General features: G+C 34.2%; 1 long non-coding RNA gene and 1 other non-coding gene across 2 annotated transcripts in view; one reads left to right on the forward strand and one right to left on the reverse strand.

Moving 5' to 3' along the window:
* LOC116551273 overlaps positions 1 to 19402 on the reverse strand; it is a 51166-nt gene that overhangs the window by 8413 nt on the left and 23351 nt on the right. The window lies entirely within an intron of this gene.
* On the forward strand, positions 13275 to 13381 carry LOC116551411. Its single transcript, XR_004268911.1, has one exon. It is a non-coding gene; the product is annotated as a U6 spliceosomal RNA (small nuclear RNA).

Raw genomic sequence — 19402 nt, forward strand, 5'->3', positions numbered from 1 at the left:
TAAAACCTTTATTCGTGCAAAGATCTGTAGTCATATATTCATAGTAGCTTTGTTAATAGTAACTCAAAGCTAGAAATAACCCAAATGTGAATGGATAAATCAATTAATGGTATATTCACACAATGGAGTACTACTTAGCAATAACAAAGAATGCACTATTTATACACTCAAAAACTGCATGCAATGGTTGAATTTCAGTAGAATTATACTGAGTGAACCCAGATTCTCAAATGTTGTCAATCAGACTTAAAGAAAAATATATTTCAGCACTTTCTAGTTATTCTTAGTGAAGGTGTTGCTTCAAACTTTCTAATCAACCATTGCAAGAATTCTGCATAGTTTTAAAAATGGTTTTCTAATTTAATACATTCGATTTTTATCTTTGGGTGTATAAGCATATACTGTAGAATGCATGAGTGTCTATAGTAAAATGGATAGGAAATTTAGTAGACAACATGAAGAACAAGGGAGCAATGCATGCAAAAGCACCACAGTAAACACACTTATATATAGTTATTCTTATGACTGTAGACATAGGGAATCATATGTGAAGAAATAAAGAAATGGAAAAATCTGATAGCTAAAAAGAAATGACAATTGAAGAAATGATCATAACTTTTGCAGATCATAAGCAAAATAAATCCCAAATAGGGTGAGGACGAAATATTATTTTTCTGAGAATTACAATTTTAGAAACCTTTAAACTATTACACAGTTTTTTAATGATTTTATCCAAATACCTGCTATGTTAATTGAAATGTCAGTTTTCATGTACACTTTCTATACATTAATACAACTATGTTAATTCATGTTACATTAACACTGAGCAATGCTTAAAGATAAATGAGACAATACATTTCTGTTCAATAAAATGGAAAAGTTTTACTTTTAATGTAATAAAACATATTGTATTGTATTGAGAAGTACGGTACACTTTATCTTCATTTGATTGATTAATTGATTGTTGAGACAGGTTCTGGCTTTGTCACCCAGGCCAGAGTGCAGTGGCACCATCCCGGCTTATTGGAACCTCCACCTCCCAGGTTCAAGCGATTCTCCCACCTCAGCCCCCTGAGTAGCAGGGACTACAAACAAGTGCCTCTTTACCTGGGTAATTCCTGTATTTTTTGAAGAGACGGGCTTTCGCCATGTTCCCCAGGCTGGTCTCAAACTCCTGAGATCAAGCAATCTGCCCTCTTTGTCCTCCCAGGGTGGAGAAATATGTAACTTTAACTTCTCATCTTATTTTCCCTTACTGTTTCTGCCGTAAGTATTTCATAACTGGTCAACCAAGTACTTATTATGTATATAGGATGCTCTGTGAATTGCCTTAAAATTTGGAGACACAAGAGGAAAACTATACAAATATATTCCGTTCAAGTAAAGTTTATAGAGGATAAAAATAACCATGTACTTAAAGATTTCTTTGTGACAAATAATTTACATGTTATCTCATTTAATCGGCAAATTTTATTTTAAATTAGTACTATTATGCTTGTTTCTCAGAAGAGGAAATTGTAAATTCTTGAAGTTTTTTTTAACTTCTGAAACCCACATAGTAATGTCAGAGACAATTTTGGAATTGAAGTTTTTCTTACTCTAAAACCAGATAATTAACTTTCCTTTTCCAGCTTAACTTCTAATTAGCTGATATTATTCTCTTATTTAATGATTTATGTGGAAGAATATGTTTTTCTAACTCATATAATGTCACTTACCCATCTCAATAAATAGAATTCAGAAGAATATATTTGAAAATATTTTGTTTTGTTATTGCAGTCCAGTTTAAATTATATCAGACAAATGAAGCTTTTTTCTCTCTGTTACATAGGATTTATGTAGTCTGAAAAATTTTTGTGGGAAAATCTGAAACACAGCAGGTACATGGCTGCCTGAAAGGGGGCTCATTAGTGACTTTCATGGATTAATTAGTATGACGGTGGTTTAAAGATGGCAAATTCTACCAAGAGCTGACACCCTGATGATACTGTCCTTACACAAAACATCTTAAGTAAAGAGGAGAATTAGTTTTAAAGTTTTTTCTTGTTATATATCCTGACATGATCTGTTTGCCTACTTTGAAATTGTTTAGGAGGAGGCTGAAATTGAAAGAATTACAAGTCATGGAAGATGTTTTTAACTGTAAATTAATCTTTGCAACTACTTACAATTTTGAGATATGTTTTAAAAATCAATTGTTTACATTCATGAAACCTCATTAATTAAATTGAGAGACCAATAGTCTCTTCTTTATGCAATGCCATAAAAATTAGAAAACTTGTGTTTGCCCTGAAAATAGTAACATAAACATTGATAGAATATAATGTTACATGATAAATGTGAAACAGTAGATAATAAATAATTGATTTACTGGTATGGGTTAATTATCTGCAAAAATATTGCTAGCCACTTACCAGTATTTAAAACCAGTTTGTAAATACCAAATACATGATAAATTCTAGCTGTTTGTATTTAAAATTTATTCAAATTAAAAAGAGTTTATCTTTCTTATCCGTAGGAAGAGTAAGTTCAAATCTGAAAATAGAATTTTTTTTAAATCAAAGCTTTTCCAAATAAGCATGATAAAAATATTTATCATGACTAATAAAATCTTAAAATATAATAAAATTACATGAACATTTCCAACAGATATTTTAAATTTTTAAATACACACTTTATAGCAATTATTAAGTTTTCTTCTAGCTATGAAGTGTTTATTTCCAGACATCATCAGAAATATTTAAATATCTCCTCATATACATTCATGTATTAAAAATCTCACATATTTTATGTATATTTATTTTTTCTTGCTTTTATGAGATTTTTCAAGTATTGTTGTGTTAGGGCTGGGCGCCATGGCTCACGCCTGTGATTTCAGCACTTTGGGAGGCCAAGCTGGGTGGATTTCTTGAGATCAGATGTTCAAGACCAGCCTGACCAACATGGGAAAACTCCATCTCTACTAAAAATGCAAAAATTAGTTGGGCATGGTGGCAGGCACCGGTAATCCCGGTAGGTTGAGGCAGGAGAATCGCTTGAACCTGGGATGTGGAGGTTGTAGTGAGCTGACATTGCACCACTGCCCTCCAGCCTGAGCAACAAAGTGGGACTTTGTCCCCACCACTGCAAAAAAAAAAATTGTTGTGCTAGACCATAAGCTAAATGATTACTACAATTTCTCTTAACCTAAAATATTTGCTGTCAACATTTACGTGAGTTTTTTAAATACTTCAATTTTGTAAATTTACCTTGGCATTATTTGTATGGAATTTTATAACCCTTTCTTTCTTCTTGAAATAACATTATTTCAAGGCAAAAACTTGAAATTTAAATGCTCATTGTTTGAGTCACGCAATCTTAAGTATTGGGGACCTGGCTTTAAATAAAGACATAAAGTGTATAAATGCTCAGTCAGCTTAGCACTAAATACTCTAGGGCTCACAAAATTATTGCTAGTAACTAAATCTGGCTTCTTTGGTATAGCAATTAAAAATTCTAACTTTTACAAATTTGGCATGTTATATAATATGGTAGTTAATCATTTTCAAGTAAAAACAGGTATTTTAAGTTCAAATGTTACAAATCTTATGTGAATTTACCTGTAAGAAAACATTCTAAATTATTTATATAAGTGTATAAATAAAATTAGGCAGTAAAAATATGTCTGTTAAAACTATACCAAAGATTTAAAAAATCATTTTAGACTAATTACATTCATAGCCTCAATTGTTTCCCTCTTTCTGTGCCCACGTACTTTGTGATATGACTTTGCCATTCATCATACTGAAGAATTAGTGTCGTTCATTCCTTCAGCTTGGACTGATTTTGTGACTGACTTTATCACAGAGATTGTAGCGGAAATGATATGCCAGCTCTGAGTCTATCCCTGAAGAAGTTTTGAGTATTTTCTCTTGCATTCCTATGCCTCCTCTATTCTTATGTATGAACATTATGCATCAACTTGTCAGGCCATGAGAAGCTGCAGTGTGACCTCCATTGGCTCTTCAGACTACAAGCCTAACCCGCAGATTTTGAACTTCTCATCCTCCATAATCATGTGAGCCAGTTCCTTATAATAAATTGTTTTCTCTGCATATATACATATACATGTCCACTGATTCAGTTTCTCTGGAGTACAGTAATTAAGACACTATGAGAATCTACTGGATGATAAAATACAAGTTGAAAGGAGCTGCCATATTGGCCCTACCCAAAGCCGGTATAAACTATCAGTAACCAATTCAACCAGCAAAGATGAGCAGGATCTCCTGACTCCTGCTGATTTTAAATGAAAGAGCAAGAGATATTTTTTCTATAAGCCACTAGAATTTTTGTAGTTATGAAGCACTATTATAACAATAAATTACTTCGAATTATTAAGCTTTTCCTAAAACTTAAAATTTTGGGTAGGGTATTTCAACAGGACATTGTTTACTAAATGAGTAGCAGGGTTATATTTTGTTCACTTTTTTATTTGTTTAATTAATCATTATTTTTTTCTTTTTTTAAATTATACTTTATCTTCCGGGAAACCTGTGCAGAACTTGCAAGATTGTTACATAGGTATACACATGCCATGGTGGTTTTGCTGCATCCATCCCCACTTCACCTACATTAGGTATTTTTCCTAATGTTATCCCTCCCCAACCTCCTCACCCCCTGTTATTGCTCCCCTAGCCCCCACCCCTCAACAGACACCAGTGTGTGATGCTCCCCTCCCTGTGTCCACGTGTTCTCATTGTTCAACACCCACTTATGAGTGAGAACATGCGGTGTTTGATTTTCTGTTCTGGTGTCAGTTTGCTGAGAATGATGGTTTCCAGATTTATCCATGTCCCTGCAAAGGACACGAACTCATCCTTTTTTATGGCTGCATAGTATTCTATGGTGTATATGTGCCACATTTTATTTATCCAGTCTATCGCTGATGGGCATTGGGGTTGGTTCCAAGTCTTTGCTATTGTAATCAGTGCCACAATGAACATACGTGTACATATGTCTTTATAATAGATTAATTTATAATCCTTTGGGTATATACCCAATAATGGGATTGCTGGGTCAAATGGTATTTCTATTTCTAGACCGTTGAGGAACTGCCACACTGTCTTTCACAATGGTTGCACTAATTTTCACTCCCACCAACAGTGTAAAAGTGTTCCTATTTTCCCACATCCTCTCCAGCATCTGTTGTCTCCAGATTTTTTAATGATCACCATTCTAACTGGTGTGAGATGGTAACTCAATGTGGTTTTGATTTACATTTCTCTAATGACCAGTGATGATGAGCATTTTTTCATATGTTTGTTGGCCACATAAATGTCTTCTTACATAAGCATATTTCTGAAGTTTTGCCAACTCATTATTTATGACAACTAAATCTTTGAAAATTATTACCATATTTATAATTTAAACATGATCATTCAGATAGAAACTCTAGAGAAGTCAAGTTGTTTACTTTTAGTTATAGATATCTGAAAGCTACTTAAAATTATTTAGAACTGAATTTAAACACTTTTGACTACAGTTCTAAATAGATATACAAGAGAATTTTTGGTAGAAAGAAGGATTCCTGATAATATCAACACTTGTTTTACTCATTGTCATGTTTTATAAAAGATCTGCAACACATATTGCAGATCTAAAATTTAAGAAAGTAATTAAGCATTTAGATACTGCAAGTTTTTTACTTCTCCCTAATGACTAAAGAGAGTAAATTTTATCATAACTAAAAGTATCCATCAAGAATATCTTTAGTTAAACCAAAAACTATCTGAAACTAAGGGAAAACTTTATGAAAACAAACTTATTTATGTTAACATAAAATCAATTTTAATTTTTTCATCAGCTTACACACACACACACAAACATACACACATTCTTATATATATATATATATATATATTATATATATATATATATATAAAGTCAGAAAATTTGATACACGTGTCTAAAAGATAAAATTTTATAAATGAAATAAAATCCCAGCAATTATTTAAATCTCTTTCTTTTCAGAACGTTCTCTACTCCTTGGTAAGACACTCATAAATAAATATGTTTCCAAGAAGCTGACACTGAACTGGTAAACTTATTTTTATTTTGTGTAATTTATGTCCTTACTTATTTATTATGAGAACTTTTTTTTTTTTTTTTTTTTCTTTTTGAGATGGACTTTTGCTCTGTCGCTAGGCTGGAGTGTGGTGGTGTGATCTTGGCCCACTGGAACATTTGCCTCCTGGTTTCAAGCAGTTCTCCTGCCACAGTCCCGAGTAGCTGGGCTTACAGGCACCTGCCACCACACCCAGCTAATTTTCTTATTGTTAGTAGAGACAGGGTTTCACCATGTTGGCCAGGTTGGTCTTGAACTCCTGACCTCCAATGATCCGTCTGCCTCAGCCTCCCAAAGTGCTGGGATCACAGACATGAGCTACCACGCCCGGCAAGAACATTGTTTTGAATGTCCACCAAACACCCTATAAAGTTTCTTGCTTTGGAAATTTAAACTTAGACACAGTCCCTTCCCACAGCTGCTTCACAGTATAAAGGAAACAGAACTTTATAATGTACTCAAAATAGGATTTAGCATAAGAAGACTCATGACACATAAAGTGGACAAAATTCAGATACAAGTGGCAATGGACAATTTCCTACAGGAAATTATAACTAATTCAGCACAATGTGTTAAGATAAATTGGTTAAGAACTTCAGAGAGAAGCACGTTTCAGACAAGAAGAAAAGGCATGGAAAACTAATAAATCAAGGTTTATTACCATGACTATCTACAAAACTTGTTCAAAATATAAATGTATTTTGTATCTGCTTCTGGGCAACTGAAAGTCAAATTCAATACATGTCAGGTTTCCTCAGATATTTTGAAAAAAAAAAATAATGTGTTAAGTGATTCAAAGATGTATCCTAGGTTAACAACAGGTGAGCTAGAGCAGATGGTGTTAGAGGTGGAGCAGTAAATGTCAAAACTAGAAAGGATGCCTTAAAGGATAAGATCCCTAAACCATAACAGAATTTCTATTACAGCTAAGGCATTTGGAGTATACCTAAAGAATATGCGAGATCAATAGGATAAGAGTGCATATGTTGGCCTGAAACAGTGATCTCTAACTAGATAGATAGAGATAAAATGGGTATATTCAGCTCCCTGCTTGTTTAGCTCTCTTTCCCTCTCTGTTTTTTTTTTCTCTCTCTGTATGTGTATATATATAGGTATATATAATTTAAAATTTTTTTACAAACTGCAATAATCTTTTCAATGGAAAATTATGTTTTGGTATCACTTCTAATTCACTTCAATGATTTAAGCAAAACTTTGTTTACATTAAATACAAACAATAAACTTTTTACTGCTATAACTTATACTCTTTCCATATATATATTTTATATATATATATATATATTCAAACACACATATACATATTTCAAATGTAAGATCAAGAAACATTTTTTCTACACTATAATTTTTTGTTGTTAGCAGCATTAGCAGTATTATGACAATAAATTACTTCCATTTATTAAGCCCTTTTTAAAACTTGAAAATATATGTATGGGATTTCAGCAGAGAGAGCACTAAACAAATAAGGGGTGGAATATACCCATTTTATGTGTATGTACAAACATAGACTCTTCCCTCAGATATACTACATTATTGCCCTCACTCTTATTCTTTTTCACTATAGAATTTCTAAGGAATGTCCCTTCAAGGCTGGATGTGGTGGCTCACGCCTATGAGGTGGCTCACACCTCCCAGCACTTTGGGAGGCCAAGGCGGGTGGATCAGGAGTTCAAAACCAGCCTGACCAACATGACGAAACCCCGTCTCTACTAAAAATACAAAAATTAGCTGGATGTGGTGGTGGATGCCTGTAATCCCAGCTACTTGGGAGACTGAAGCAGGAGAATCTATCACTTTAACCGGGGAGGCAGAGGTTGCAGTGAGCAGAGATCACGCAATCACACTCCAGCCTGGGTGACAGAGCAAGACTCCATTCAAAACAAACAAACAAAAAAATGTCCCTTCAATGTACAAGAAACTTACCTACAACCTTATCCTTTTGAATGAAGCTTTCTTAGATACATTAATGAAAAAGAAAAAAAGACTTGTCTTTTTCTCAGGATGGTATTTATTTTTCATTTCTTGATTCCAGAAGACTATTACCCTTGCTTTGAGGGAATGCAATCAGTAGCATTCTGTTTATCCCCATTCCCAGAATATCTCTTTTACACTTCCACAAAACAAATGAAAATTTATGACTTTGAGGCTCATGCCTGCTAACATTCTCTATCATTATTATTTACTGTTATAAATTAAAAAAAATAGACTTTGCCATCAGACTCACCAGTTTCTTCCTCATCTTGGCTCTTGCAGTCATCCAAAATAACATCAAAATTCTTATAGCTTACCTAACAAATAATCTTGCCTTTAAGTCTTTGATATTCTCATTTCTAATTATGTTCTCCATTCTTTGAGAAAACCTCTATACTAGTTTGGAATACCTTAGAAGCAGAAACTGAGACAAAGATTTGAGTTGGAATAGTTTTTTAGAAAGTAATTTTAGGAAATACTTATAGAGAAATGAATAAATAAGGCAGAAAATGGAAAAAGACAACAAAAATGTTTTCATTAATTGTTTTTATACTGTATGTAGCAGCTCAGTTCCTCTGGGAAATGTCACAAGATAATTTTAAATATTTGAGTTAATACAAATCAAATAGGGGATAAGAAAGCTATGGTATTTATGTACCAACATCATGCATATCATTGGTTGAAGGATGCTTCCAGAGGATTAACTGAGGTACTTTCAGCTTACCCTATAGATAAGGCAGGTGTGCACTGCACAACAAGTCACATGGTTACAAGGTTCAAAGAAAGTAGTCTTCAATGTGTAGAGATTGATAAAAGATCAGGAAAAAATAACTATGGGTACTTGGCTTAAACCCTTGGTGACAAAATAATCTGTCCAGAAAACCCACCATGATACAAGTTTACCTAACCTGCAAAATTACCACTGAACTTAAGTTTAAAAAAAAAAAAAAGAATAAAGGTTTTGTTTGAGGCAATAATAATACATGGTGCAAATTCCAATCCCTGCCTCTGGACCTTGTTAAAACGCCAAGATTCTATTATTTCTTCAAAAACTATTTTATCTCACTGCTGAAAATATTTTTTGGTTGCATTAGGCCCTCCAACTTGTGGATAACCCATTAATTTATAATTGACTTGTCCACAAGTCTCTTATTTTTCTAACTTATCTTCTACCTAATGCAGATTTCATGGTTCATCTTTTTAACCACTACTAGCCTATTTCTGGACATTTCCAAAGTTGAACAAGAATCTGAGCCACTTCTAATTTTTGAGGTTCTAGTAATATACAGGATATAAATGCCAAATATTGAGTAAAAATTTTGGTTTATTGTTTATATTTAATATAAACAGCTTATGCTTAACAAATTATTGAAGTGAACTAGAAGTGTGACAAAACCATAATTTTTAATTGAAAATATTATTTCAGAGTCTGTAAAAAAAAAGTATGTCCCCTGCAGATATTATAGTCTGTAGTGAGATTTAAAGTTTAAACTATTTTTTTAATATATATATTTTATTGCACTTTAGGTTCTGGGGCACATGTGCAGAACAAGCAGGATTGTTGCATAGGTACATACATGGCAATGTGGTTTGCTGCCTCCATTCCCCCATCACCTATATCTGGCATTTCTCTCCATGTTATCCCTCCTCAACTCCCTAACTCCAACTGTCTCTCCCCTAGTCCCCTCAAAAGACCCCAGTGTGTGATGCTCCCCTCCCTGCTCCCATGTGTTCTCACTGTTCAACACCCATCTATGAGTGAGAACATGCAGTGTTTGATTTTCTGTTCTTGTGTCAGTTTGCTAAGAATGATGGTTTCCAGATTCATCTGTGTCCCTACAAAGGACATGAACTCATCATTTTTTATGGCTGCATAGTATTCCATGGTGTATATGTGCCACATTTTCCTTGTCCAGTCTATCATTGATGGGCATTTGGGTTGGTTCCAGGTCTTTGCTATTGTAAACAGTGCTGCAATGAACATACGTGTGCATGTGTTTTTATAATAGAATGATTTATAATCCTTTGGGTATATACACAGTAATGGGATTGCTGGGTCAAATGGAATGTCTATTTCTAGGTCCTTGAGGAATCACCACACTGTCTTCCACAATGGTTGAACTAATTTAAACTCCCACCAACAGTGTAAAAGTGTTCCTATTTCTCCACATCCTCTCCAGCATCTGTTGTCTCCAGATTTTTTAATGATTGCCATTCTAACTGGTGCGAGATGGTATCTCAATGTGGTTTTGATTTGTCTTTCTCTAATGATCAGTGATGATGAGCATTTTTCATATGTTTGTTGGCCTCATATATGTCTTCTTTTGAAAAGTGTCTGTTCATGTCCTTCCTCCACTTTTGAATGGGCTTGTTTGTTTTTTTCCTGTAAATCTATTTAGTTCTTTGAAGATTCTGGTTATTAGTCCTTTGTCAGGTAGGTAGGTTGCAAAAATTTTTTGTCTATTCTGTTGGTTGCTGGTTCACTCTAATGATTGTTTCTTTTGCTGTACAGAAGCTCTGGAGTTTAATTAGATCCCATTTGTCCATTTTGGCTTTTGTTACCAATGCTTTTGGTGTTTTAGTCATGAAGTCCTTGCCTATGCCTATGTCCTGAATGGTTTTGCTTAGGTTTTCTTCTAGGGTTTTTATGATGTTAGGTCTTATGTTTAAGTCTTAATTTTAGTGTAAGGAGTCAGGAAGGGAACCAGTTTCTGCTCTCTGCACATGGCTAGCCAGTTTTCCCAATGCCATTTATTAAACAGGGAATCCTTTCCCCATTGATTGTTTTTGTCAGGTTTGTCAAAGATCATGTGGTTGTAGATGTGTGGCATTGCCTCCAAGGCCTCTGTTCTGTTCCATTGGTCTATATCTCTGTTTTTGTACCAGTACCATGCTGTTTTGATTACTGTAACCTTGTAGTATAGTTTGAAGTCAGGTAGCAGGATGCCTCCAGCTTTGTTCTTTTTGCTTAGAATTGACTTGGCTATGCGGGCTCTCATTTGGTTCCATATGAAGTTTAAGGTGTTTTTTTCAAGTTCTGTGAAGAGGGTAATAGGTAGCTTGATGGGGATAGTGTTGAATGTATAAATTACTTTGGGCAGTATGGCCATTTTCACAATATTGATTCTTCCTAACCATGAGCATGGAATGTTTTTCCATCTGTTTGTGTCCTCTCTTATTTCCTTGAGCAGTGGTTTATAGTTCTCCTTGAAGGGGTCATTAACATCCTTTGTTAGTTGTATTCCTAGGTATTTTATTCTCTCGTAGCAATTGTGAATGGGAGTTCACTCTTGATTTGGCTGTCTCTGTTTGTCTGTTATTGGTGTATAGGAATGCTTCTGATTTCTGCACATTGATTTTGTATCCTGAGATTTTGCTGAAGTTGCTTATCTCCTTAATCAGATTTTGTGCTGAGATGATGGGGTCTTCTAAATATACAATCATGTTGCCTGCAAATAGAGACAATTTGACTTCCTCCTTTCCTAATTGAATACTCTTTATTTCATTCTCTTGTCTGATTGCTCTGGCTAGAACTTCCAATACTATATTGAATAGGAGTGGTGAGAGAGGTCATCCTTGTCTTGAGCCAGATTTCAAAGGGAATGCTTCCAGTTTTTGTCCATTACGATATTGGCTGTGGGTTTGTCATAAATAGCTTTTATTATTTTGAGATACATTCTGTCGATACCTAGTTCATTGAGAGTTTTTAGCATAAAGGGCTCTTGAATTTTGTGGAAGGCCTTCTGTGCATCTGTTGAGATAATCATGTGGTTTTTATCTTTGGTTCTGTTTATGTGGTGAATTACATTTACAGACTTGGATTTGTGGAACCCACCTTGCATCCCCTGGATCTACTTGATTGTGATGGATAAGCTTTTTGATGTGCTGTTGCAATCTGTTTGCCAGTATTTTATTAAAGATTTTTGCATCTATGTTCATTATGGATATTGGCCTGAAGTTTTCTTTTCTTGTTGAGTGTCTGCCAGGTTTTGGTATCAGGATGATGTTGGTTTGTGTTCTCCCAAAATTTATATGTGGAAATCTAATCTCCAATGTAATAGTATTAAGAGGAGGGCCTTTTAAGAGGTCATTAAGTCACTTGGGCAGAGCCCTCCTAAATGAGATTAGCATCCTTATAATAAAAAGGTTCAACAGAGATTCTTTTTCCTCTTGCACCAAATGAAGACACAATTAGAAATGCCATTTATGAGGCAGAGGCCCTATTCCAGACATTAAATCTGAGCTCTTCAGCCTCTAGAACTAAAAAGCAATATATTTCTGTTGTTATAAGTTACTTAGTTCTAAGACATTGTGTCATATCAGGCTAAGATAGGTCCAATTATTATAACATTATAAATTAAATGTTCAATGTAATTATTTTTTGATATTGGGTGAGATACTGTTGATGACCTGCCCAATTTTTTGTTTGTTTGTTTCCTGGAATAACACCCAAATAAACACGACACTAAAATTTTGGGCTGCTTTTGGAAAATTCTAATCTAAGGCAACTCACAAGATTGATAAAATTCCTCTGAACTATGATGTGACAAAGAGAGGTAATGTAATAAACGTTACTGCTCATATTACAAGTGCAGCCTGCTTCAGATTTCTTTTTCTAGTGAGTTAGTAGCTATATTCTCTAAGTGTTTGTAGATTTACTCTAAAAGAGGTAACAGATCTTGAATTATAGCTGTTTGACACCACCATCTGATTATAGTTCTAATAATTTATTATTGTTATCTGCCCCACAAATTACTTTTTTTTGGGGGGCAATGGGGCTAAGATGGGAGTCATCACCTCTTCATCTCTCAGAATTTTCACAGTGGCATTAATCTTTGATGTCTTCTCCAAAAGGGGTTAAACCAATATCTTAAATTTGAAATGAGGGTGGGAAGTTACTAGGGCTTCTATTAAGCCTTTACTACCATAGGAGCCCTCACATGAGTCCAGCTACTATCAGTGGATCCATAATTCCACTAGAAGTAGTGTTAGATGGATTTGAGCTCTCTATTTAATCTCTGATTTCTTAAAGTCTCCATTATTACTCCTGCACATTTTGAGATTCTTATGATAAATGTATGCTCAGAGTTTATATCTAATATAAATACAGCTATTAATGTTTTCCAAGTTTACAGTCACCCAGAAAATGGAGGATAATCAAAGAAATATTTATGGAATAGTGCTTGCTTCGGCAGCACATGTAGTAAAATTGGAACGATACAGAGAAGATTAGCATGGCCCCTGCGCAAGGATGACATGCAAATTCGTGAAGTGTTCCATATTAAAAAAAAAAAAAAAAAAGAAATATTTATGGAATACACATGTGCCTATGAATCAGGATGAGCTTAGTGCTAGAAACTGTGTTAACGACATAAATTCCCATTACCATGAATTACAGTGCTTAAATTTATCCTTTGATGTATGTCAAGCAACACCTTAACCTGGTGTATATTTATTTCATTTCTAGATACCCCATGATTAAATAGCCATCACTGGCGATCCCTCATTAAATAGTATTTTGCAACTATTTTACTCCTGTGGCTTACTGTGATTCTTGTGCTCAAATCAGCTTCTACTCCTCCAGGATCATGTCATTTCTACTGAGATGATGAATTCCATCCCAGTATCCCTTACATCATCTCTGACCTACAAAGGTGAGGCACAAAAGCCTTCAAAGTTGCTGGTGCCTGCCAACCTAGAGAATGGAATATCCTCTAAGGCTTTATAGGATTCACTAAGCAGTTTGCACATAGTGGATTTGATCTAAGAAATCTATTTTCTGCAACCTAAGATTTTTTTCTCTATAGTAGACCTAGAAACTTTGGTAATTTCAAATTCATTAAATGTGGTCCAATATTTAGTTTAGGCTTTGATTACACATCCTAGCAGACTATTAAGACCATTCCAAGGAACTCAAGTCAACATATTGAATCTCACTTTCTAGAACAGTACATATTTGTAAGGAATTTTATCCATTTAAGCCTTATAGTTACTCCTCCTTAATCTAATGCTCTTAAATACCATTTCCACATAAAGAAAATAACTGGAAATTTGAACAACTGAAATATTATCTGATATATTTTAATAAGAAACTCATCTGCTGTGATTATCAATTTGCTAAAAAGAATAGTAAGTTGAGGATGATCTCTCAGGAAACTCATAAAATCTAGATAAGAGATGACAGAGACTTACACCTGAGATGTATCAGTGGTGATGGTAAGAAATGGTTGAATTTTATACATAATTTGGAAATAAAACTGATAAGATTTAATGGCATTATTAGTTTGAATTTTTTATTTAATATAGAAGGCCAGGTTCAAGAATTTTGAGCAACAGAGTGAACAGACAACTTACAGAATGGGAGAAAAATTTGTCAAAATATACATCTGACAAAGGTCTAATATCAAGCATCTATACGGAACTTAAACAAATTTACAAGAAAAAACAAACAATACCATTAAAGAGTGGGCAAAGCACGTGAACAGAAATTTCTCAAAAGAAGAAATACATGTGACCAACAATCATAGAAAAAACGCTCAAATCACTTATCATTAGAGAAATGCAAATAAAAACCACAGTGAGATACCATCTCACACCAGTCAGGATGACTATTATTAAAAAGTCAAAAAATAACAGATGCTGGAGATGTTGTGGAGAAAAATGAACACCTTTACACTGTTGGTAGTAGTGTAAATTAGTCCTACCATTGGAAGACAGCATGGTAATTCATCAAAGACCTAGAGACAGAAAAAACAACACAGCAATCCCATTACTGGGTATCTACCCAAAAGAATATAAATAATTTTATTATAAAAACACTTGTACATGTCTATTCATTGTAGCACTATTCACAATAGCAAAAATATGGAACCAACCTAAATACCCACCAGTGATAGACTGGGTAAGTAAAATGTGGTACATACATACCATGGAATACCATGCAGCCATAAAAAACAATGAGAGCATGTCCTTTGCAAAGGCATGCATAGAGCTGGAGGCCGTTAACCCAAACAAACTAATGTAGGGAGTTACTATTTACCTTATTTACTAATTCAAGTATCTCATGTTATCACTAAAAATGGGAGCTAAACTATGAAAACACATAGATAAATAGAAGGGAACAGTATACAATGTAGCCTACCAGAAGGCAGAGGGTGGGAGGAGGGAGAAGATCAGGAAAAATAACGAATGAATACTGAGCTTAATACCAGGATGATGAAATAATCTGTACAACAAACCCTCATAATGCAAATTTATCTATATGCCAAACCTGCACATGTACCCTGAACTTAAAACTTAAAAAAAAGATAACTTTTGTTGGTGAATTTGTCTAAAATATTTCAAACATTTTTGGCCTACAGTCACTTTACTCTTTATAAAAGCTATTGAGGATTCCAAAGAGATTTTGTTGACATGGGTAAAATATATTGATATTTATTGTATTAGATACTAAAACAAAATTTTTTTCAAATATGTATTTGTTAATTCACTGAAAATAAATAATAGTAATCCAATACAAGAAGCTTATCATGCACAATTTTATTTGAAAATCTGACTAAAATTTTCAAAAATAGTGAGAACAGCATTGCTTTACAATTTTTCATATGTCTTTAATATCTGGACTAATAGAACACACTTGAATTTTCATAATCAGTTACATGCTGTTTGAGTTAAATTATGTAAAGACTATCTGGTCTTACACAGATATGGTACAAGAAAATGGAGGCATACATTAATAGCTTTTTCAGAAAATTGTGTTTCTACTTCTTAATACTACAATAAAACTTAAAAAGAGGTAGTTTTTTTAAAGGTTAGTTGCAATGTAGAACCTGAAAGCTTATTTATAAATTGCATACTCTTTTACATTAGCCCATCTGAACTTTGAATGGATCTTTTATGCCTGCATGATTTTGTAACATCATGCACTGATCATTTGGAAAATATTAATTCATGGTGTTGTACAAACCATTCCAATTCTGACACATTTTATCATGCAGCTTCAAATATCTCATTCATAAATACCACCATGAATCTTATTTGAAAAGACTTGAAGTATCGGGAAACTGTCAAGCTCATGGTGGCAGATACAACCTTTATGAAATTCTAATTTTCCACTTGAAAGCTAGAATGTTATCATTGGCAACAAATGCTCTCAATGTCTTGAAAAGACAAAATTGCTTTATTTATTTTCGAGGAAATATCTGCCTAATGCCTAAATCTTGACTACTATAATTTTTGTGCCAGCAATTATTTCAAGTGAAAACCTTTTTCCATGAAATTAGTAGCTAGTTCAGCTTGTAACTGAAAGAAGTACATAAGTGCTTTTTCTCGAGGACATCATTGAACATTGATATTCAGCAAAAATACTTCTCAACATACTTTCAATTTTGTCACATATGATGGGGAATTAAGAAAATTAACAATTTGTACTACTTCATTAGGACATTCTTAAGTAAAGCTGTCATTTGTTTGTGTGTGAGTGTGTGTGTATGTGTATGTGTGTGCCATAAATGCATGGCAACGAAGAATGTGATGACTTGCTAGTACTGTCAGTGCCACTGTTTTAATTTGTACTAAATTGCTAGCAGGTCTATGCACTGTTGCTTTTGCTTCAACAGTGCAAATCCTAGCCCAGTTTTTAAAAATATATACCAATTAAATCTCAACATTAGTTTTTAAAAATTATTTTAAACAGAAACATTCATCAGATTTTGAGATCCATTGGCTTGGCAACTTTATGATTCAGGAGCTGGAGAAATGAGCACGGGATGAACCCAGGGATATTCTGGGTCCACTATGTGATGGAAGTTGGCAAACATTGCTTTTACACATGACTCTGCAGGCCCTCTCTAACCCATAAACGACGATAGCATTCTGTGCATCATCAAATATCTGATGGTTATCCAGGGGTTAATGATGCCTCAGAGCCAGCGACAACTATACAAACATCTCAGTATATTCCTTTCTCCATATATTATATCCTTGAAAATGACTCTGAGTGCCACTGGCACTATATAAACATCTCAGTATATTCCTTTCTCCATGTATTATATCTTTGGAAATGATTCTGAGTGCCTCTGGCAAATAACAGAAGGAATATTAGTAGTATATTCTTGTGCACTGTCATGCAATATTTCTTCAAGAGTCCTGGGTCTATTCTTTCTCTGAGTCTGTGAACTAACCCATGTCTGTTTCCAGAAGAGGATTTTACTATATTGTAGTAGGTAATATCTGGACCTTATTTTCTAAGTTTAAAGTTATAGATATATAACTTTAGACGTGTGTGTGTGTGTGTGTGCACGCGCACACATGCGCGCACGCACGTGCATGCTGCATCAAAATTGTCTCAAGAAACTCAGCATCTGTGATATATATATGTGTGTGTGTGTGTATATATATACATATATATATACATATATATATATATACAAAATAGGATTTGGAAAGACTAGCTGTATATTTTTCCCATAGGAATTCAATGACTGATTAACCACCTTCCAAAGATCTTACTATATCAAACCATTTTGATAACCAGTCAGCATGGCTCATTTTTATAGAAAAGTATCTGGTAATCATAGGTTGCCTTTTAGCTTCTGCTATTTCAAAATCACATTTTTCTTCTAGCATCTTTCACAGACTATGAGTATAGCCATTGCAGATCTTTCTAAGGATGCCGGTATTCTGTTCTCCAATCTACTTTTCATCACCTTGCAGAATTATCTGTTTAGGCTCTCCTGAAGTATACAATTAAGAAGAAAAAGAAGACCTTGTATGATGATCTACATGAACCTTTATATTTTATTAAATTCTGCATTTCCTTTATTAGAACATAAAAGGAATTTCTGGTCTTCTAATCTCCAGTAGTCCAGATTTCAGTCAACCATTTGGATAATTTTCAAAACCACCTGAATATACTCAAATTAATTCTTTAAATGGAGATAATTGTTTTTAATACACCCTTATAGATAAATATTTTTGCCTTATCTAAAATATGTTTCTTTTTTATGGTTGTAACAAATAAAAAAATCAATTTCTACCAATATTACTCAGCTATAAGTTACAACAATGCTACAATATTTTTGACATATGTAATATCTTTCAGGTAGAATTTTGCGCTTGTCCCTCAGAGGATATGTTGAAATCTGGGCTGACTTATGGATGTGATGGCAATTGGAACGATTTGGGTGCAGTGTGAGGTCAACTGGCATTCCCTTGCAAGGTAGCTCCCTAAAGAACATTCACTATATTGTTTTTAAATAAGCCAAGACTAGCCCATTACGCAAGTCTGTCACATAATTATACTCATGGTATCTAAATTCATCTAAGGATCTCATTCCAATTCTCACAGTTCCACTTTATTCCAAAATTTCCTAATTTGAAACAATAGATATGACAAGAATATGAATTAACATATATGGCAGCTTGGTCAGGTACAGTGTCTCACAGCTATAATCTTAGCACTAAGGGAGAGAGAGGAGGGAGGCTTGATTGTGCCCAGGAATTCGAGGCCACCCTGGGTAAAATAGTGCTACCCTGTCTCTATCTACACACAAAAAAATAAAAATTAAATAAAACTTATGTGGTAACTCATCAACTCAAAGTATCAGATCTAGAATATACCGCGTGAAAACAGCTCTGCAATTACAAGAAATAAATTATTTTGGATAGTTGAATTTTCCTGGCTTTTTGTGCTTTGAGCCATTAATTTCAGTTTTGTGTTTATTCTCTACTTCTTATGGTAAGATTGAAGGAGACAGACCATGCACAATTTGTGTTACCATTAATATGTCTTATTGCAGCAAACATTTGTTTTTTTGGAGAGTTATGTTAATTGGCTATTCACTCCAGGTAACGAGATAATAAAATTTATGCAACTATTTTGCATATGCCATGATCTACTGTGGCCCATTTTTCAATAATAGGTGGATAATAATTTATTTAATAATACCCAATCAAATAATAAAATTATTTTTTTTCTTTTTTTTTTTTTTTTTGAACGGGATTTTCACTCATGTTACCCAGGCTGGAGTGCAATGGTGCGATCTCGGCTCACCGCAAACTCCGCCTCCTGGGTTCAGGCAATTCTCCTGCCTCGGCCTCCTGAGTAGCTGGGATTACAGGCACGCACCACCATGCCTAGCTGATTTTTTGTGTTTTTAGTAGAGATGGGGTTTCACCATGTTGACCAGGATGGTCTTGATCTCTTGACCTCGTGATCCACCCACCTCGGCCTCCCCTGCATTCTAGCCCGGGCAATAAAGCAACACCCCTGTTCTCTCTCCCTCTTCCTCTTTCTTCCTTTCCTTT

Source organism: Sapajus apella, unplaced genomic scaffold (genome assembly GCF_009761245.1).
Source record: "Sapajus apella isolate SASKATOON/1434 unplaced genomic scaffold, GSC_monkey_1.0 scaffold9, whole genome shotgun sequence".
In the NCBI taxonomy this organism is placed as follows: domain Eukaryota; kingdom Metazoa; phylum Chordata; class Mammalia; order Primates; family Cebidae; genus Sapajus; species Sapajus apella.